The 23,536-nt window shown below is 37.5% G+C and overlaps 1 pseudogene; it reads right to left on the reverse strand.

Moving 5' to 3' along the window:
* Positions 1–605: 605 nt before the first annotated feature.
* Positions 606–22,510, reverse strand: LOC139159168 (vomeronasal type-2 receptor 26-like; annotated as a pseudogene).
* Between the last annotated feature and the right edge of the window lie 1,026 nt (positions 22,511–23,536).

Raw genomic sequence — 23,536 nt, forward strand, 5'->3', positions numbered from 1 at the left:
GTTTTGGTCACCATACTACAAAAAAGACACTGAAAATCCAGAGAAAGTGCAGAAGTGAGCAACCAGAATGATAAGTGAACTAGAAACTAAAACATACGAAGAAAGGTTACAGGAACTGGCCATGGACAGTCTATTGAATGGGAGGTCCACGGGAGACATGATAGCAGTCTACAAATACTTGAGGGGCTACCATAGAGAGGAGGAGGTCACATTGTTTTCCAAAGCACCAGAAGGGCAGACAAGGAACAACAGGTGGAAGCTGACCAAGGAGAGATTCAGCCAGGAAAAAAGGAAGAACTTTCTGACAGTGAGAATGATCAACCAGTGGAATGGCTTGCCCGCGGAGGTTGTAAACACTCAAATGTTAGAGATATTCAAGAAGAGATTGGACTGCAATTCGTCTGGAGTGGCATAAGGTTCATGCACCAGCATGGGGTTGGACTAGATGACCTACAAGGTTCCTTCTATCTCTAACAACAAACAAACGAAGAAAGAAACCTCTAAGATTCCTTCCAACTCTATTGTTCTATATTCTATGTCAAACAGAGACAAATGAAATATATAAACAACAAATTGCAATCAATAATTAAGAAACAATTCCATTATCAGTTTCCTATTTTTACCACTAGATGTTTTTTAGTGTTTAGATCTGGTCTGAGGATGATAATGTAGCACTTGGGGAAGAAGATGCAGCTTAGCAGTCCAGCACTGGAGGCCAAGATGGAGAAGACCTGCACAGCCACCATGTATTTCCCTTTGGTGCTCAGGTACGTAGGCAGGAAAGAGACCCAGACACTGCAGAAGACCAGCATGCTGAAGGTGATTAGCTTGGCTTCATTGAAGGTTCCAGGCAAATTCCTCGCCAAGAAAGCCATCATGAAACAAACAGCAGCAAGGAAAGCCATGTAGCTGAGGACAACATAAAACATGGTGACAGACCCTTCATTGCATTGTAGGATGATCTCTCCAGGCTGGGAGTGCAGGTCAGAGTCAGGGAATGGGGGAGAAACTCCCAGCCAAATGGCACAAATGAAGATTTGAACACTAGAACAAGAAAGAACGATGGCATTGGTCAAGCTCTTCCCCAACCATCTTCTCACCCTGTTTCCTGGTTTTGAAGCCAGGAAGGCTAGTATCACTGTGACTGTTTTGGACAACACAGAAGACACGGCTACTGAGAAGACAATACTGAACACTATTTGTCGGAGAAGACAGGTGGCTTTCCTTGGTTGTCCAATGAAGAGAAAAGAAGACAAAAAACAAAGCAGGAGGGAGATCAGGAGGATGAAGGAGAGGTGCCAGTTGTTGGCTTTGACAATTGGAGTTTCTAGATATTTAAGGAATATGATTAAAATAATGATTGTGGTTAGGAACAAGAGTAGAGCAAAGGACACAAGGATTATGCCCAGATGTTCTTCATATGACAGGAAGGTTATTCTTTTGGGGATGCACCGGACTCTGTTCTTGGTTGGATATTTTTCATCTGGGCATTTGGTGCATTTTTCAGTATCTGAGAAAATAAAGTTTTCTCAGTAACATTTCTTTTTAACAATTTTTTCAAATTTCAAGAAAATTTCAGATGAGATTTGATACCAAGGGACAGGAAAGCCTCATTAAATTGTATATACATACATTTCAGCAATTTCCCCCCCAATATATACAATACAACTATTTAAAAATGAACAACAACAACAACAACAACAAAATAAAATGATTATCTGGTGCCACAAACTCCTTTCTCTGATGTAATCCACCATATTCTTATGTCTCACTGATCTTGAGTTCTTTGTTTTTATTTATTAATTATATTATTTAATTCTTTAACTTTTGGACATGTGTTTACCTCAAGAATGTTTAAACTAAGTTATTGTTTATTGTTCTCAATAAACTGCTCTGGTTATTTGTTTGCCCCCCCCCCCCCGCTGTGTTCAATTATTTCAATTTATATAAAAATTATGCTGTTAATTTCAAAATTACATTCTTGTTTTTAGTAAAATGGATTTCTTTCATAAAATTAGTTGTCTGGCTACCATGTGCTTCAAATATTTTTAGCCAAATCTATATAAGAAGTGAAAATAATGGCACACAGCAAGTCCAAGGGGGTGGCCCATTTGTGAGCAAAATAAACCAATAAGCATCATTTTTTTCAGGTCGTTTATATTTTTCCTACGATCAGGAATGTTCAATTTAGTATATCAAAACCTTTGGGGGAAAATTCCTTGGAGATTTGTAGCCTAAAAAAACCATAAACTGACACAAAATGCTTTAAAAATAGAGAGGTTTTTTTTGATCAAAATACACCAATAAGCATTGATTTTTTTTCAGTTCCATTTCCATATCATTATGTTCAGAAATGTTCAAACTATAAATTCAAAAAAGTTTTCAAAAAAGTTGCAACTGGCAGGCTTAAAAACTGTAAATTGAAAATGAATGCACAAGGCCAAGGTGAGGGATTGAAAAAATAATAATAAACCAATACGCATCATTTTTTTCAGTTCAATTTTCATATCATTGTGTCCAGGAATGTTCAAACTACTAAATCAATGCAAAACGTTTTCAAAAAAGTTGCAACTGGCAGGCTCAAAAAATGTAAATTGAAAATGATTGCACCTGGCCTGGGGGGGAGACATTATTTCTGATAAAAAAACCAATTAGCATAATTTTTTTCAGTTCATTTACATTTTTTTTGTTCAGATATGTTCAAACTACCAATTCCACACCAACCTTAGTAAAATTGAACGCACTGTGCAAGCTAAACTATCTATAAATTGAAAAAAAGTTCACAAAAAAGGGGGGGCTGCCTTTTATGAGCAAAATAAACCAATAAGCATTAATTCTTTCAGTTCAATTTTCATATCATTGTGTGCAGAAATGTTCAGAATACTTTCCAAATGAAAAACATTTTCAAATTGACCAAACATAAGCACTTCAAATGAAGAATTTTCGGTCCACGTCAGGGTGACCCAGGACAGAACCTTAGGGACTTTTTTTCAGCAAGAAAGAAGCCCCCAACCCCCCCCCCCCCAAATAATTATCATAGAGAGAACCCATGAAATGATGCAAGGTCATGAAATTTTAAGTTTCAGATATGCAGGGAAAATTTTTACAAGGTGTCAAACTTTGATTTCGGGTCTCACAAACCCAAACAGAACAGCGAGGAGAGAGAATGAGTTCAACATAGCAATAGTATCATTGCTAAACATTGGTATCTATTTGTAGATTGGTATTTTATTAGTTCTCCTTTCCCCCCTCTTTTATGTACCTTTTAATCCCAGCATTGTATTTTAGGGGTTTTTTTCCCTTTCAGAAACAAAACTATGTTCTTTTTTTTGTTGGTGTTATTTTTATAACAGTTTTTATCTCAATATTTAACAATACAAATTGGAAAGCTAAGAAAAGGTGGGAAGGAAATATCCACTTGATGGATATTTGAGTCCTCTGTTGGTTTTCATTTGTTCCTTGAACCCAAATTCTCTTCCTTCATTGTTCCTCCCAATTAGATATTTCAGCTTTTAAGGATTTATGATCTTAATAAAGAGTAATTGATTAAATGTATAACTGATATATCTTTGGGTCTGTAATATAAAATTGATTTAGATGAGCAAAGCACTTTAGTCTAAAATCATATCTGAAATTATTCATATATATTCATATATTTCTAAGAAAGATAAATATGAAAGGACACATCCAAACTGGCAAATAAAAGAAAGATTTCCTACCCAATCTACAAACATCATTCTTCCTAGCTCATCTTTCAAGATCTTTTTCCTTTTCTCTCCCATTAATGAAGAAATTGAACACCACAAAAATTAAAAACATCAAACTTGCATGTCTGTTTAAGATGTATATTGATCAAAATAATGCTCTGGATGAATCTAGTAGTCTTTTCTCTGGTATCACCCACCTTCCTGAGTGGAGATGGTCCCCTCTGGACAAGGAACACAGTCATAGCAGCAAAATGGCTGTTCTTCTTGAGCCTTTTTGACAAATCCTGGCTGACATTTTTCCACACATTTGGATTGAGGCAGAGACTGAGAAGAAAAAGAAACAATGCCAAAGGAAAGATGTTATACTCACCACCTATGTAACATGGAGGTAGATAGGAACATTAGCCAACATCAGGGCTTCAGGTAGAAAAATATGAAATCCCGGACTACTTCCATATGACCATCAGAATACAATTGCAAGTGGATGCCCTTTTATTTCCTCCTTTTTCTTGGGGTATATCAGATTAGAAAAAATGGACCTTTCTACTTAATAAAGTTTGGAGGAATAAAATTGAGAAAATATTTATGCATTAACTGACAACCAGTGGGTTCCTCCTCATATGGAATTAACATGCATTCCTCCATTCTTTGTGCATCCATGATTTTAAAATAAGATTTATGTATTTATTTATTTATTTATTTATTTATTTATTTATGTATGTATGTATTTATTTACTTATTTATTTACTTATTTATTTATTTATTTATTTATTATTTAGATTTGTATGCCGCCCCTCTCCGCGGACTTGGGACGGCATACAAATCTAAGATATCCACTTATTTAATTGTAAAAGGCATATTAAATTTCTATTCCGTTTATCATCTTCATAATTGACTAATTAACTAATTGAACGATTGATTGATGTATCTTTTATGCATTCATTTATTTGTATACACTTTTATTTATTTTTAATTTATTTAAAATAGATTAAAATTGTGATATAGAAAGAAATTTCTCATCAGTAAGATCTGGGAAGGTTTCTTCCAGAGTGCAAAGCTCCTTTTGAAAATAGTCCAAAACTGTCTCCTAGTTAAGATACAAAGAAAAAAAAATTCCTTACAAGTAAAGGCTGTCAGTCTTAAATGTGATGCTCTTCATTTGCATATTTATTTGTTTAAGCTGCAAATGCAGCGACAATGGTGCCCACACATGTCTGTCCACCATGTGGCAAAACATTAGGTCCATATAGGCCTTACCAGCCACCTGCAGACACATCTCGTACATCCCACATCTCATACAGCCCCACTAGATGTCAAGGTCCTCTTTGAACACAATGGATAAACATCATTTATTTAGTTTAGTTTAGTTTAGTTTATTTAGATTTGTATGCCGCCCCTCTCCGCAGACTCGGGGCGGCTCACAACAGAATAACAGAAAACAGTTTCAGCAAATCTAAATTTCTACTAAAAACATTTTAAAAAACCCCATTTTCTAAGCACACATACATACACACATACCATTCATAAATTGTATATGCCCGGGGGAGATGTCTCAGTTCCCCCATGCCTGACGACACAGGTGGGTCTTAAGGAGTTTACGAAAGGCAAGGAGAGTAGGGGCAGTTCTAATCTCCGGGGGGAGTTGGTTCCAGAGGGTCGGGCCACCACAGAGAAGGCTCTTCCCCTGGGGCCCGCCAACCGACATTGTTTAGTTGACGGGACCCGGAGAAGGCCCACTCTGTGGGACCTAATCGGTCGCTGGGATTCGTGCGGCAGCAGGCGGTCTCGGAGATATTCTGGTCCAGTGCCATGAAGGGCTTTAAAGGTCATAACCAACACTTTGAATTGTGACCGGAAGTTGATCGGCAACCAATGCAGACTGCGGAGTGTTGGTGAAACATGGGCATACCTAGGTAGGCCCATGACTGCTCTCGCAGCTGCATTCTGCACGATCTGAAGTTTCCGAACACTTTTCAAAGGTAGCCCCATGTAGAGAGCATTACAGTAGTCGAACCTTGAGGTGATGAGGGCATGAGTGACTGTGAGCAGTGAGTCCCGGTCCAAATAGGGCCGCAACTGGTGCACCAGGCGAACCTGGGCAAACGCCCCCCTCGCCACAGCCGAAAGATGTTTCTCTAATGTCAGCTGTGGATCGAGGAGGACGCCCAAGTTGCGGACCCTCTCTGAGGGGGTCAAAAGTTCCCCCCCCCAGGGTAATGGAAGGACAGATGGAATTGTCCTTGGGAGGCAAAACCCACAGCCACTCCGTCTTATCCGGGTTGAGTTTGAGTCTGTTGACACCCATCCAGGCCCCAACAGCCTCCAGACACCGGCACATCACTTCCACTGCTTCGTTGACTGGACATGGGGTGGAGATGTAAAGCTGGGTATCATCAGCGTACTGATGATACCTCACCCCATGCCCTTGGATGATCTCACCCAGCGGTTTCATGTAGATATTAAATAGCAGGGGGGAGAGGACCGACCCCTGAGGCACCCCACAAGGGAGAGACCTCGGAGTCGACCTCTGACCCCCCACTAACACCGACTGCGACCGACCGAAGAGGTAGGAGGAGAACCACTGAAGAACAGTGCCTCCCACTCCCAACCCCTCCAGCCGGTGCAGAAGGATACCATGGTCGATGGTATCGAAAGCCGCTGAGAGGTCAAGAAGCACCAGGACAGAGGATAAACCCCTGTCCCGGGCCCGCCAGAGATCATCCATCAACGCGACCAAAGCAGTTTCCGTGCTGTAACCGGGTCTGAAACCCGACTGCTGGGGACCTAGATAATCGGCTTCTTCCAAGGATCGCTGGAGCTGGAGTGCCACCACCTTCTCGACAACCTTCCCCATAAAGGGAAGGTTGGAGACTGGACGGTAGTTATTAAGAACGGCTGGGTCCAGGGAAGGCTTCTTGAGGAGGGGGCGCACAAGCGCCTCTTTATAGGATGGTGGAAAGGATCCCCTCCCCAAGGAAGCGTTGATAATCTCCTGGACCCAGCTCCGTGTCACCTCCCTGCTGGCCGAAACCAGCCAGGAGGGACACGGATCCAGTAAACAGATGGCGGAACTCACAGCTCCAATGGCCTTGTCCACTTCATCAGGTGTCACCAGATCAAACTCTTCCCAGACAGGTGGACAAGTACGGGCCCCAGTCACCTCAACTGACTCGTTGTCAGCCGACTCTGTTTTCCAATTGGAGTCGAGGTCCGCCCGAATCTGAGCGATTTTATCGGCGAAAAACGTGTTAAAGTCCTCGGCACTACTCTGTAAGGGCTCCCCAACTCCCCTCTGATTAAGAAGGGAGCGGGTCACCCTAAACAGAGCGGCCAGGCGGGATTCCGCTGATGCAATCAAGGCGGCATGATACGCGCATCTTGCCGCCTTGAGTGCCACTTTGTAAGTCTTAATAAAAGCTCTTACAAGTGTTCAATCAGATTCAGACTTACTCTTCCTCCATCGCTTCTCTAGACGTCTCTTCTGGCGTTTCAACTCCCGGAGCTCCTCGTTGAACCATGGAGCTCTACGGGGTCTAGCGCCGCGGAGAGGTCGCAAAGGCGCAATCCGATCAAGAGCCTCCGCTGCAGCCTTGTTCCAGGTTTCCGCAAGAGACTCCGCCGAACTGTGGACAAGTGCATCTGGAATAACCCCAAGCGCCGTCTGAAAGCCCTCTGAGTCCATCAGGCGTCTGGGGCGGAACATCTTCATTGGTTCCGCCTCCCTGCGGGGAAGGATTGGAGCCAGGAAGTCAAGCCGTAGCAGAAAATGGTCTGACCATGACAAAGGCAATGCTTCTAAGCCCCTTAGTCTCAGACCATTACTCAATTGCTCAGAGAGGAATACCATGTCAGGCGCGTGTCCTCCCTCATGAGTCGGACCCTGAACTACTTGAGTCAGGTCCATGGCTGTCATGGTGGCCATGAACTCCTGTGCCAACCCAGAGGTTTCGCCGAGTGACGGCAGGTTGAAGTCCCCCAAGACAATAAGTCTGGGGAACTCCACCGCCAACCCGGCTACTTCCTCGAGTAGCACAGGCAGGGCTTTTGACACGTAGCTGGGAGGCAGGTACGTGAGAAACAAGCCCACCTGAACTCCTAGGTCCAACTTCATCAAGAGAGACTTGCAACCCGCAATCTCCGGAGCAACGAGTCTACGCAGGCAAAGGCTCTCCCTGGCTACAATAGCCACTCCTCCCCCCCTTCCCTGGGGTCGAGGTTGATGCCATATCTGAAACCCGGCTGGGCAGATTTCAGAGAGAGGAACTCCTCCCTCTGGGCCCAGCCAGGTTTCAGTAATACATGCCAGGTCGGCCTCCTCATCCAGGATCAAATCCCGGATGAGGAGAGCTTTATTTACCACCGACCTGGCATTAAGCAGCAGCAACCTGAGCCCAGGGCCAGAATTGCACTCATCACCAGCGTCCAAGGTTGGGCTCACGGAGCCAGAACAAGGGATCGTTATAAAGCAACGATCCCTCGTTCCCCTGGAACGGCTCACTCCGTGGCCCCCGCCATATCTGCCTCTCCCCAGCAATACCGGAATATTCCGACCCTCTGCCACCCCAGAGATCGATGCCCCTTCCTCTCCCGCCTCTCGGGTGTCAGGTGGGCGAAATCCATCATTCGTACTATTACCATTCACCTCATACATTTGTTCAATTTATATGGCTGCCATGCTGGTAAACTAATGTAGGTAAATACCAATTATTGCAACAATACGCAAAACCAATCTTGCTAATAAAACATTTCATTATTCTGTATTATGCTATGTTTAAAAATATTATATTCTCTATGTATCTAGGATATGCTTTCTAGCAGCAAAAATCAAACCAACCATGATTGGATTAAGAAGCTAGGTGCTGGATTGAGACAACACACTCATCTTGATTAGTTTAAGGAAATAATTGTTTAAATTTATGTTGGCTTTAGGAAATTAAAGTCCTTCTGTTTGTCTAGTTCATTAAGATGCTTTCCTGTTTATTTAGCAATCTTTGGACCCTGACAGGATTTGTCTGTATGATATGTGTCACATATTAACTATTTACATTGTAATTAGGTTAAGTTAAGAATTAATGTTTTATATTTGTACACACAAGAAACTGATTATAAAAGAAAAATTGAATTGAATTGAATTGAATTGAGTTGAGTTGAATTAAGTTGAATTAAGTTGAGTTGAGTTGAATTGAATTGAATTGAATTGAGTTGAGTTGAATTAAGTTGAATTAAGTTGAGTTGAGTTGAGTTGAGTTAAATTGAATTGAATTGAATTGAATTGAATTGAATTGAATTGAATTGAATTGAATTGAATTAAATTAAATTAAATTAAATTAAATTAAATTAAATTAAATTAAATTAAATTAAATTAAATTAAATTAAATTAAATTAAATTAAATTAAATTAAATTAAATTAAATTAAATTAAATTAAATTAAATTAAATTAAATTAAATTAAATTAAATTAAATTAAATTAAATTAAATTAAATTAAATTAAATTAAATTAAATTAAATTAAATTAAATTAAATTAAATTAAATTAAATTAAATTAAATTAAATTAAATTAAATTAAATTAAATTAAATTAAATTAAATTAAATTAAATTAAATTAAATTAAATTAAATTAAATTAAATTAAATTAAATTAAATTAAATTAAATTAAATTAAATTAAATTAAATTAAATTAAATTAAATTAAATTAAATTAAATTAAATTAAATTAAATTAAATTAAATTAAATTAAATTAAATTAAATTAAATTAAATTAAATTAAATTAAATTAAATTAAATTAAATTAAATTAAATTAAATTAAATTAAATTAAATTAAATTAAATTAAATTAAATTAAATTAAATTAAATTAAATTAAATTAAATTAAATTAAATTAAATTAAATTAAATTAAATTAAATTAAATTAAATTAAATTAAATTAAATTAAATTAAATTAAATTAAATTAAATTAAATTAAATTAAATTAAATTAAATTAAATTAAATTAAATTAAATTAAATTAAATTAAATTAAATTAAATTAAATTAAATTAAATTAAATTAAATTAAATTAAATTAAATTAAATTAAATTAAATTAAATTAAATTAAATTAAATTAAATTAAATTAAATTAAATTAAATTAAATTAAATTAAATTAAATTAAATTAAATTAAATTAAATTAAATTAAATTAAATTAAATTAAATTAAATTAAATTAAATTAAATTAAATTAAATTAAATTAAATTAAATTAAATTAAATTAAATTAAATTAAATTAAATTAAATTAAATTAAATTAAATTAAATTAAATTAAATTAAATTAAATTAAATTAAATTAAATTAAATTAAATTAAATTAAATTAAATTAAATTAAATTAAATTAAATTAAATTAAATTAAATTAAATTAAATTAAATTAAATTAAATTAAATTAAATCTCAGAAAGGGTGAGTCAGGGATCTTAGATGGCACCATATGGGTCATGAGTGTGAGCTCTGTGTGGGAAAAGGATATCCAGCACAAGATATCTGTTGAAAGAATACAATTAGGTGACACAAACTAACAGGGAAATGCATACCCATATTCTTTATTAGTTTGGTTTGGAGCCTTGATGAGCTTTCTTCAACTGGTACAGTTCCAACCAACAATTTTATCTTCTCCCTCCCCACCTCCCCCAAGCATTCTCAGTCTCTTTTCCACCTTCCCTCCAGGGTTTATGGAAATCTAGTGCTGAACATTTCTGACATTTAGCCTGATTTGGAGCCTCCCAGGATGCCTGAAGGAAGCTAACAATTAAGATAAACAATTGCATGCAAGGTATTTTCAGATGAAGTGCACTCTTAAAAGCCATTGCCAGAACCTAAGTTGAAATTGTCCCTTTTTACTTCTGATATCAGGAATTTTTTAAATTTATTTTTGTACCAAAGTCTTGTTTCATTACTTCAGTTTTAGAAACATAGAAACATAGAAGTCTGACGGCAGAAAAAGACCTCATGGTCCATCTAGTCTGCCCTTATACTATTTCCTGTATTTTATCTTAGGATGGATATATGTTTATCCCAGGCATGTTTAAATTCAGTTACTGTGGATTTATCTACCATGTCTGCTGGAAGTTTGTTCCAAGGATCTACTACTCTTTCAGTAAAATAATATTTTCTCATGTTGCTTTTGATCTTTCCCCCAACTAACTTCAGATTGTGTCCCCTTGTTCTTGTGTTCACTTTCCTATTAAAAACACTTCCCTCCTGGACCTTATTTAACCCTTTAACAGATTTAAATGTTTCGATCATGTCCCCCCTTTCCCTTCTGTCCTCCAGACTATACAGATTGAGTTCATTAAGTCTTTCCTGATACGTTTTGTTCTTAAGACCTTCCACCATTCTTGTAGCCCGTCTTTGGACCTGTTCAATTTTGTCAATATCTTTTTGTAGGTGAGATGGGAAACAAATAGATTTAATCAATCAATGAATAAATTCACATCACACCAGTCATTATTATTTCATGTGAAATGAAAGCCTTGAAACTCCTTCCTAAATTCTACTATCCCAGCAGGATTAAAGAGTGGCATGTGCAGCAATTATCAGGTCTCAGCTAGTTAAAAACCTTCCAGATCATGAACCTGCAATTTTGGGAGACCCCCCGACTACAATTTATTTTATTTATATGTTTGTCAAACAATTATGGGATGATTATTTGTACAAATAAACATTAGATAGGTCATGATAAAAAATAATAATAGAAGACAAAAGATTATTAGGACAGGAATGGTAGGCATGATGGTGCACTTATACATGCCACAGACCTCTTAGAAAGGAGGAGAGGTCAATTGTAGATAATCTACGGTTAAAGGTTTTGGGTTTGTCAGTATCAGAATAAGATTAATTTAATTGGGACCAAGAGGATTTCCATCCAGGCTTGATTCATTTCATCAGATTGAGACCAAATTGGATCTCAGTCCCTGGTCAACAAAAAGAAAATTATAAAAGTTTTACTTCACACATTCAATTCTCAGTTACCCACCATTTTGACTAGATTTAGCCCACTTGAAAAGGGTCCTAATTCTTTGGAAAAATGAAGAAAAAGACATCACTATTTTCCCCACCTTGTTGAGCAACTTTAGCTGTGACAAAGCCTCCTGATTTATTATAGGTCTCTGCATTTCAATACTCCCCAATTCTTTGTTGATGGGGTCCTCCTTTGGAAGAACCACCCTACTAAATATCCTCAGATCTGCTGCTACATCTCCATTTTGATCCAAGTACACTTTGAGCAGGGAAAGATTGTACAATTCCTTCTTCTTTAGAAATGGATGGAACTGGAATGAAAACATCCAGGGGCTTTAGAAGCAGAAATGTTGGTTTCTTATCTCTTCTTACATTTAAATCTTTCTTCTATGGTTGTTTAACTTGCAAATATTGTGAGTGAGAAGATTTAATTGGCAGAAATTGTCAATTGCAAGAAACATTTTAGGAAAGGTCATAAATCAATGCAGAAAACTCCCATTAACTAGAGTATTCCTACACTCTTTGAAAAAATAAGGTGATTATCAGAAAGTAAGATATGCTAAGAAGAAAGTTGCAAAGCTAAGACAGGAAAATGACCAGATGAACTAATTCTATTTTACTGCAAGAAAATATTAATGGAATCTTGCAAGTATGAAAATACAAATATTTCATCATCTCTTTTGACAGTCTAAAAATGTCCAGCTTCCAGAAAATAAAATATGAATTTGTGATAGAGAAAAGTGCATAAGTAAAATCCAGTTGGAAACTAATGTTTAGCATCTAATACCTGATAGATGGCTGTATCTTGTATAAAAGAAATGAATGGCAGTCACAACCTATATCTTTAAGATTTCTTTTGTAATTTTTATAACATTTATATGTCTGTCTGTCTGTCTGTCTGAGTGTCTGTCTGTCTGTCTGTCTGTCTGTCTGTCTGTCTGTTAATGCTATTAACGATGCAGTGGTATCATTTCTTATTACCGGATTCCATAGTGTCATCCCCAAACCCCCAATACTTTACCATTAGATTATCTATGGTTGACCTATCCAGATTCCTAAGAGGTTAGTAAGGGGCAAGTACAAGTGCACTAGAGTGCCTTCCGTCCCCTGTCCTATTGCTCTCCTATATCTTCTATACCTTTCTTCTATTCCTGTATCTCTTCTTCTATTCTTTCACTGATATGTTCTATTACTATACCTTCTTTTCTATTCTTTCTTAGATATATTTTACTATGAGCATCTCCTCTATAACCTTCATCATGTATTTTATTATGTGTGTATATATATAGTATGTATGTATATATATATGAGGCCAAAATAAGGCCGAAATAGATCTATCCTAGTCTCCCTTAATTTTCAAATTCAGCTTAAACATGTGACATATATATATATATACATATATATATATATATATATATATATATATATATATATATATATATCGAGAATAGTCTTAAAAATGCGAGTTCCAGGTATAGGTGTGAATGACGAGGCAGCAGCCATCTCGATCACCGGAACATAGAAAACTTTAATAAAAACCTACTTAGCTTTCGTTAGCGTGCTGCTAACTTCGTCAGAGTATTAAAATGCCATGGGAGACAATCACATTTATAAAGGAATACCAAACACCTCCGAAACATCACCACATAACTCCACCTCCTCACTTGGGGAGGGAAAGAAGCAACAGACACGAGTAAAAGCGGTAGATCGCCCTTCAGCCAGCAGGATTAAGCCCACAATTAGGCTTGCCGCAGAGGGGAGGGAAGGGTGCGGCCCGGTGACGCGTGCAATGAGCAGACTGAGCAATGCTTTATAAATGTGATTGTCTCCCATGGCATTTTAATACTGTGACGAAGTTAGCAGCACGCTAACGAAAGCTAAGTAGGTTTTTATTAAAGTTTTCTATGTTCCGGTGATCGAGATGGCTGCTGCCTCGTCATTCACACACATATATATATATATATATATATATGGTTTTTTTTGTTTTTTGTTTTAATGTCGGATCACCCTGGTATATTGAAGGAACATCACAGCTCCTTTTTGCCTCTAGGCCCAACCCAGGACCATTTCAAGGCAGTTAATTTATTCATAGTCAACAACTATATTGTGTATGTATCAAATGTTTTTAGCTGAAATTTTAAAATTAAGGGAGACTAGGATGGTACCATTTCGGTCTGGTGTCTCAACTGCTAATTCTCTGCCTTACAAGGCAGAGGCTGCCAGATCGAATCCCAGTAAGGAAGGGTGTGGCTAGCTGATGAGGCCAGAACAAGGCTGAAATGGTACCATCCTAGTCTACCTTAATTTTAAAATTTCAGCTAAAAACATTTGATACATACACAATATAGTTGTCGGCTATGAATAAATTAACTGCCTTGAAATGGTCCTGGGTTGGGCCTAGAGGCAAAAAGGAGCTGTGACGTTCCTTCAATATACCAGGGTGATCCGACATAAAAAAAAACCATATAGCCCCTACCTGGTACAGAGCTGGAGGGATCAAGGTCTGGTGGCTCAACTGCTAATTACAAGGCGGAGGCTGCCAAATCAAATCCCAGTAAGGAAGGGTGTGGCTATCCTAGTCTCCCTTAATTTTAAAATTTCAGCTAAAAATATTTGACACACACACACACACACACACACACACACACACACACATATATATATATATATATATATATATGTAGATTGTTCTGAGTTCGGGTTTTGCCCTGTGTAATATTTTGCATGTCTATGCGACGTTTCGGTGAAATCACATTCACCATCATCAGGCTGAAGTTTCAAGCTTTTACAACAGCACGAAGCTTGAAACTTCAGCCTGATGATGGTGAATGTGATTTCACCGAAACGTCACATAGACATGCAAAATATTACACAGGGCAAAACCCGAACTCAGAACAATCTACATACATATACCCATGAAAATTTACAAATATATATATATATATATGTTAAATGTTTTTAGCTGAAATATATATATATATATGTCACATGTTTAAGCTGAATTTGAAAATTAAGGGAGACTAGGATAGATCTATTTCGGCCTTATTTTGGCCTCATCAGCTAGCCGTACCCACTGGGACTTGAACCTGCAACCTTTGCCTTGTAAGGCAGAGAATTATCCTCTAAGCTACAGTATCCAATCCCTTCAGCTCTGCACCAGGGAAGGGTTACATATTTTGTGTCGAATCACCCTGGTGTATTGATATATATATCTGGTGCAGAGCTGGAGGGATTGGATACTGTAGCCTAGAGGATAATTCTCTGCCTTACAAGGCAAAGGTTGCAGGTTCATGTCCCAGTGGGTATGGCTAGCTGATGAGGCCAAAATAAAGCCGAAATAGATCTATCCTAGTCTCCCTTAATTTTCAAATTCAGCAAAAAACATGTGACATATATATATATACACACCCACTAAAACCGTCATTGTGTATTGGACAAAATAAATAAATAAATAAATAAAAATAAATGTCCTCTTGTAGAAAATACACATTGCACAAAAATATTAATCAGCTTTAGGCAAAGACAAAGAAGGCAAGGAAGAGCTCAAAGGAGCCTCAAAGGAGGAAATTCAAAGAAAAGAGCCATTTCAGCTTATAGAAGCTGAAAATCAGATGGAATCTAGGAATATTTGAATATACAAAATGGTTCTGGAAGGGAAGGTGCAGTGCTCTTCCAATAAGTATGAGTTGTTCTACAGAAACTTAAGAGAGTCTCAAAGACCCTAACCCTAGCCCAAACAAGTTCAGAGAGCACCAAAGACCCTAAAAGAATTAAGTTTGATTAATCCTTGTTGGGACCCCTTACCTTCCATGGCTGTAGCCTTGGAGCCCCCAACCTCTCTTCTCCCTTCTCCCTTCTACTCTGTAGTTGGGATGCAGCATTTAAAGCATGGGTCAGAATCTTAACAACACTGTAAGTATAGCCGTCATTTGCGATCCACATCCTATTCTTTTTCTTTTGGGTCTCCTCCACTGATGCTTTCTGGGTGCATCTTCTCTGGCCTTTTACAGAAAAGACATGCTTTGAAACAGAACAGTGAAAATACTCAGCTTGAAATTCAGGTTCCGCAAAGAAATACGTTTTATAGGCATCATCATTGCTCCAACTGTTTTTCCACTGAAGAGGAAAGGTCCAAATACTATGGACATACTTTAAAAGCCTCTGCTTTTTCATTATATATACTCCAAGCATTGTCATGACCCATACCTTCCCTTCAATGGGTCCTGGCAAACGTCTAAGTGTTAAATGGAAAGGAAGAATTCTGTCAAAAATGGAATCATATCCTATGAAGTGAACAAAGACATTCACTTGTTTCCACTTAAAAATGACATCCCTGAAGGCTGCTGTATTTCCAATCACTGAGAACTGTTGTGATATAACAACACAAATCTTATTCCTGACAAGCATAGGAGTAAAAGTCCTCATGAAATTCTCTCCCTTTTCTGTGTCTGAAGCAAAGAGACCAATCAGGGTCCATCCAAAATGGAGAAGCAGTTGGACAATTCCTGGGTACTGGACCCTTTCTTTGGGGAGCATTGGATGGAAAAAAGGGAATTGACTTTTATCACTCAGAGCATCTGAAGCAATTTTATTACTGATCTGAAAAAAAGTAGATTAAAAAAATAAGTACAATAGAATGAGCATTAAAAATGAAAATTGTATCACCCCTCTGAATTTACCACAATCAAACCACATAAGAGAAACTCAACTCAACTAAATTCCTCCCAAAAAAGTGACATTTGGATTTTGATCACACAGGAAATATATTGATTTAATATTAGGATTCCAATAGATCGTTTCTCTAAAGTGTAGTCTAAGATATTTGTGAGAAAAATCCACTAAACAAATTCATGCCACCCTCTATATGGCTATTTCCCAAATCCTCAGGTACTTTCATTGTATCACCTCAATACAACCATGTTTTATTGCATCCCATTCCTTCCGTTCCCCTGATAAGAATTCTGCTGGATTTAAATTCCTATCAGTGGAAAGCACCAGATTATCCTGTGGTAACAATATCACCTCATACTGCAACAATCTAGAATGAGTAAGCCACTGATGAACCTTCTGTCTTCACCTGATGCAAACTACTTACGATCAATGAATCAATGGATCAATGAACCTCCAAAAGTCAACTTTCTATTCTCCTCTACCAATATAGCAGTGGCAGCTATTGCTTGCACACATAAAGGCTATCCTCTAACTACAGGATCCATCAATTTAGACAAAAATGCCACTGGATTCCTTTTCCCAGTCCATATTTGAGCTAACATTTCCTTAGCCACATACCACTGCCTGCTGTCTAAGGAATCAAACACTTAAGTGATTCATTACTCACCCAAGTCCATATGCATGCACCAGCCTTCCCACTTGAGACAGCTACTACTGTTTAGGGCTCCTGCTATCCATCTTGGAGCAACCTCCTGGAAGAAAGAAACCCTCTCCCTGGCAGCCAAAAACAGGGCTTGGTGTATGTATCCCCGGTTCCAAGGCTTTCTTTCACCCAGAAAGGAAGTCCATAAATCCCGGGATGAACCCCCAAGCTTGTGAGAAAAATTCACCAAGGAATTCCACAGGAGTCCACATGTACAGCAGCCAGCTTTTTATTAGATTTTGATCAAAGGACCTCCATGAGTGAAAATGCACTCTCCAACCCAAGAAGGCAAATAAATCATTTTGCAAGCGTCAAGCTTTTATATAACAAAACATGTTCTTCTCCTTACTTCTCTGGAAAATCCTCCTCCCATCATGACACCATCACACACTTCCTCATCTTGTTCTTTCTCACATAGTTTTCAGTAAAAACTTCCTCTAAAAAGTCCCCCTCAGCAAAATTTCCCCAACCTCATGTCCAGTTTTTCACAGAATGTATTTTAGCTGACAGGTAAAAATTCATTTCTGCAAGCATACAAGATTACAAAAGTTTACAGTAGTTCATTTGGATAGAGGTATAATATGGTTATATAATATGATTATATAAAAGAACATGGATACACTCATGTTCTCTTTACAAGAATAAATTCACCCTTTTTATCCATTTTATTACATATTAATCTCTCACTTTTTTGTTTACAATATTTTTTGGAGTGTAAGATGCGGTTTCCTACCCACCTACGTTTGTAAAAAAAAGTATTCCACTACACTGGAATTTTATTAAATAATATATTACTGCACCATTTTGTTCAGAATACTTTTTTCCTTGTTTTCCACCTAAAATCTAGGTGCATCTTATACTCTGGTGCATTTATACTCTGAAAAATACAGTAATCAGCATCCAAGTAGTAGATATATTACATTATCTGTCTCTGGAGCTCCACAAAACAAGTTTATTCATTGTAAGGGATTTAAAAATTTAACTCAATACTTGACAATTTTGAAAGTACATTTGTAGTAGTTAATGCATTTAAATATGCCAATCTTGTTGAGGATGGCCACATTTTTCTCTGTTTTGACAATCTTGGAGTTTTTGTGGAGCAATTTTTTTTAGTTTTGTCTTCAGTTGTAAAAAACAGGGAGACCACAATTCCTAATATAATTTGTCAATTGTACACTTCAAGAACTTTTTAACTGAAATTTGGTTTTTTTAACAGAGTTTTGAGACTCTGACAGTTCCCATTCCACTAATTTTATATAAAAAATTTATCCCCTAGTTTTTTTATAATGTACAAATTTCCAATTCAACTCTCAGGGAAGCAGCTGAAGTCATTTTATCCTTTTTATCCACCTGTAAGATACTTCTCAATTTTAATAAGTGTATAAATTAAATCCCAGAGTACAGTTCAATATAAGTGCATGGTAGTAACCTTGGCCTTTTGTACTGTAATATTTCAAGCTAAAAAAGCTGCATAGCTATGATGTTTTAAAATATATATATTTTAACAGTGCATCCACTTGTGCCTTTGGTCTAAATGAGCTCCTTTGATGTTGAGGAAGCCAAGACCCCAGGTAAGGAAAGATGTGAACATGCTTTGTTAGTCCTCATCAAATAGCCCTATTTGGCAATGCTGTCCAAAGACTGTAATTTTTGACTTTGATTTATCCATAATAAGATAATTCTAATGAGATAAGGACCCAAGTTGTCTTAGCAGCATATGCAACCCTTAATGTCATAGAAACATAGAAGACTGACGGCAGAAAAAGACCTCATGGTCCATCTAGTCTGCCCTTATACTATTTCCTGTATTTTATCTTACAATGGATATATGTTTATCCCAGGCATGTTTAAATTCAGTTACTGTGGATTTACCAAACACATCTGCTGGAAAACTTCCAAGGATGAAAACTGTTCCAAGGATGTACTACTCTTTCAGTAAAATAATATTTTCTCATGTTGCTTTTGATCTTTCCCCCAGCTAACTTCAGATTGTGTCCCCTTGTTCTTGTGTTCACTTTCCTATTAAAAACACTTCCCTCCTGAACCTTATTTAACCCTTTAACATATTTAAATGTTTCAATCATGTCCCCCTTTTTCCTTCTGTCCTCCAGACTATACAGATTGAGTTCATTAAGTCTTTCCTGATAAGTTTTATGCTTAAGACCTTCCACCATTCTTGTAGTCCATCTTTGGACCCGTTCAATTTTGTCAATATCTTTTTGTAGGTGAGGTCTCCAGAACTGAAAACAGTATTCCAAATGTAGTCTCACCAGCGCTCTATATAAGGGGATCACAATCTCCCTCTTCCTGCTTGTTATACCTCTAGCTATGCAGCCAAGCATCCTACTTGCTTTTCCTACTGCCCGACCGCACCCTGTCATATTGGCAGTGCCCTTGTCTCACTTTCTGGTAAGGTTCAGTCCTACCTTTCAATGCTCCATTTATCATAAAACAGGGGTCCTCAACCTATGAGCCACAATCCACTAGTGGGCATGAGGGCTTTGCAACCAGACCACAGAAATGGCGAGCAACCATGCAAGTACATTCATGTATTCTCACAGTCCGTTTAAGCCAGCTACTCCCATTAACCATCTCTCTTTCTCCCCCATCCCACCCCCAGTGTGCAAAACTGGAAAAGTCGGGGAACTCTGTCTATACTCTCAAACAAATAAATATAGAATATGGAATAATTGGGATAGAAGAGATCTTTGAGGTCTTCAAATCCAACCCTCTGCTCACAGAGGAGATTGTATATCATTCCAGACAAAAGAAAAGTCTAGCTGTTTTTGAAAATATCCAGTAATGGAGTGCTGTTGCAGTATAGCATAAATGTTAGAATAGGATTATAATTATAATTATATATCTGGACCTCTAGCATAAAGAATACTCTGCTTACCCTGATTCTATAACCCAGGACAAGAAGGGCACTAATCTGCCTAATCTGCATTCCTGGCAATCACAACAGGGAAACAAAAGGACTCAAATAAACATCTCACAATAAACAAAGTTTTCACCACTCTGGACAGAACATTATAGGATCAAAGGGGGGGGGGATTTACATTGCCTGAAGCATACAACAGGACGACAGGGTAATTAAGGAAGATTAGTGAGATAAGAAGACTTCAGATAAATTAGGTGTGAGAAACATCTGCTCTTAGGAAGTTTTTAGGAAATTGTTTCTTGATATCTATGGGAAAGGAAGAACTCAAAAGATACATTTGAAGTTGTGTTGTTGGATGTATCATTTGACATGTATATGTAATTATACCCCATTTCCTTATGTTCCTAAATAAAAATGGGTACATGGCTCTACACCATGTCACTTCACCCAGAGAGAGACAATGTGTCCAAAGCTTTCTTTCTAGGATTCGCGTTCGTGGGTGACCCCACACGGCTGGGTTGCACTTAGCCCCTTTTGAGGACATTGCCCTCACTAGGGACTTTGACAGCATCCACAGAGTGCGCATGGCTTCATGAGGCAAAGAGTTCCATTGAATAATTGTTCTCACTCTCAGTGTCTTATAGAATGGGCTTTGAGCAGGGTGAACATTCTGAGTTCCATTCTAAGGGCAATCGGTTTCTTCCATAATATGTCTTTGTTAACTGTGTCAAATGCTATAAAGGCAGTAATCTATTCTTTCCTCTGACTGATATTATTTAGATAGTTTGATGCTTCAAGACAAAACAATAGTGGATCACATCTGCTTAAAACTGCTGGTTCTTCTACAATAAATGCATTTTTCATCTACCTACACTCAACTATTCAAAAGGTAGCTAACATGGATTTTAGTTGCATCTGTTAGACAAATAGGCCTGGAATTGCCAGGGTCTGTTTTATTCCCTTTTTAATATATGGGAACTACATTTGCCATCTTGTAGAATTACACATTCATAATTCTTTTATAAAATGAGAATATCATTACAACGGCTAATATCATGGGAAAAATGTGAGTTTTCCATCAATGCTGCACCTTCCTATTGTACAGAAGACTCTTTGATTTAACAGAGAGCCTCTCATCACCTTCACAATTATGTAACCCTCAAAGCAATGAGGATGGGGTCATGAGTAAATATTTCTCTTTTCCACACTGCTCTCTCCCCACTGTTATCCCAATCCTGAGTCATGATACTTAAAATGCCATGGTGAAAACTAGATGAGATGAAATGGTTGGGTCTCTCACTCACTCAGTCAAACATACACACCAACAATCTACTCACGTTACCATATAGAGAAGCACAAACACAAACCTGGGCAACTTTGTAGGGGCCTACTAATGTTGACATCTGGATGGAGATGTCTCTGTCAGCTTCATGAACAATTGCCAAAAGGTTGACCTTCCTTCCACAGCTGTAGTTGGGAACATTGGCTTCTCCTGTAGAGAGCATGTCCAACAAGACATCTGAAGTGCCGAGGGTGTTATCATAGTTGTCATAGATATGGTAGCCACGTGTGTGATTGTGCAGGAGTCGGGGATTTTTGTTAACCACTTCGATATTGAAAATCATGAGTAATATCCTTTTCTTGTCACTAGGTAAACTAGTGTAAAATGATGTCAATATCAGGATCATCACTATCAAAACTTAAACACTTTTTCTCTATTTAATCCTATTTTCCTCCACAAGTTAACCAAGACTTAAATCAATATTGATTCAAATCAGAGACAAATGATAGTCACCCATCACTCTTGAATATTGTGAATGTTGAGAAGTTAGGATGGAGATAGTTCTCCAAAAGGACTAAAATTGAGAAATATACTATTTGTTGGAACAGTGGTAAATTTCATCAGCCCAGTCATTAACACAAAAACATAATACATGGAAGAGGATTTTTAATAAGAGATTCAGAAATGCTGTTCTAAAACCTATATTCCTAAAAATAAGGGAATGAATATCAATCTAAAGTAATAAAAATATGGAAATAACCTAGCCAGAGGAAACTACAACAATCAATATTTTTCAGAAAACTTAGTATTCAAATCATGAACTGATGATTGAACAGGAAGAGGGAAATAATGTGGACTTCTTTCAGGTTTTATTTTTCTCAGAATTTGGATTTGAGTCTCTCCTAGAAAATAAGACAGAAGAGAGGGGCCATGGAAATCAAAAGGATTCAAGATATTAGTGAGATTCTGCAATAAAAGAGTAACTAAAATAATAATAAGAAAGATGTTAGAACCGCAAATGGAGGGAATGAAACTCCATCACAGTGAATGACTTACAACCGAATCTGGCTAGAAGGAGCTATGTTGAAAGGAAGTATTTTATGTGCTATTGTTGATGCAGAGATGACTATACTAATGAGAAGATCTCCTGGCATATAATAGCTCCATGGCTTTTCTCCATCCTGGTGATCCAAATTCAATGGGCATTTCTTTCTAAGTTTCCCAGAGACAGGCTGGGGCACCAGCAGCATCAGAAGCAGAAGCAGGAGGTCCATAATTCATGGGGCTGAATCAATCTCCTTTCGCTCTCTAAAGAACAATTTGGAAAGTTGGAAAGAGTCACACAGGATGGAATATCCTATGGCTTTCCTGATTTAAACAGAGACAAACCAAGATTAATCTGGAAGAGAGAGAAAGCACATTGAAGATCACAACTTCTGTTTGTCCTGCAACTTGAGCCACAAAAAGTATAATCTATGGTATTTATCATTTTCTAATGCAAGATCCCTTCCATGTCCCTTCAATGTGATGTTTACATCAAAGGCAGTCACTGGGGGAGGAGGAGAAGAGGTCTCAAGCCCTGTGAGGGGATAATTATAATGAGAAGAAACTTGTCCTTTTGGGATCCTGAACCTCTTCCATCTGATGATGGGCAGGTGGAGAAAAGCATATTAGTGAAAAATCACAGATAGAAACATAGAAACATAGAAGACTGATGGCAGAAAAAGACCTCATGGTCCATCTAGTCTGCCCTTATACTATTTCCTGTATTTTATCTTACAATGGATATATGTTTATCCCAGGCATGTTTAAATACAGTTACTGTGGATTTACCAATCACGTCTGATGGAAGTTTGTTCCAAGGATCTACTACTCTTTCAGTCAAATAATATTTTCTCACGTTGCTTTTGAACTTTCCCCCAACTAACTTCAGATTGTCTCCCCTTGTTCTTGTGTTCACTTTCCTATTAAAAACACTTCCCTCGTGAACCTTACTTAACCCTTTAACATATTTAAATGTTTTGATCATGTCCCCCCTTTTCCTTCTGTCCTCCAGACTATACAGATTGAGTTCATTAAGTCTTTCCTGATACGTTTTATGCTTAAGACCTTCCACCATTCTTGTAGCCCGTCTTTGGACCCGTTCAATTTTGTCAATATCTTTTTGTAGGTGAGGTCTCCAGAACTGAACACAGATAGACACTTTTGGGCAGTGCTTTGTAGTGATCATAGTCCTTCCTGTTAGGACATGTCTAGAAAGTGATGCTGCAGCAAGAGACCTCAACAGCCAGAAAAGTGAATTCTGCT

This window comes from Erythrolamprus reginae, chromosome 2 (genome assembly GCF_031021105.1).
Source record: "Erythrolamprus reginae isolate rEryReg1 chromosome 2, rEryReg1.hap1, whole genome shotgun sequence".
Lineage (NCBI taxonomy): Eukaryota > Metazoa > Chordata > Lepidosauria > Squamata > Dipsadidae > Erythrolamprus > Erythrolamprus reginae.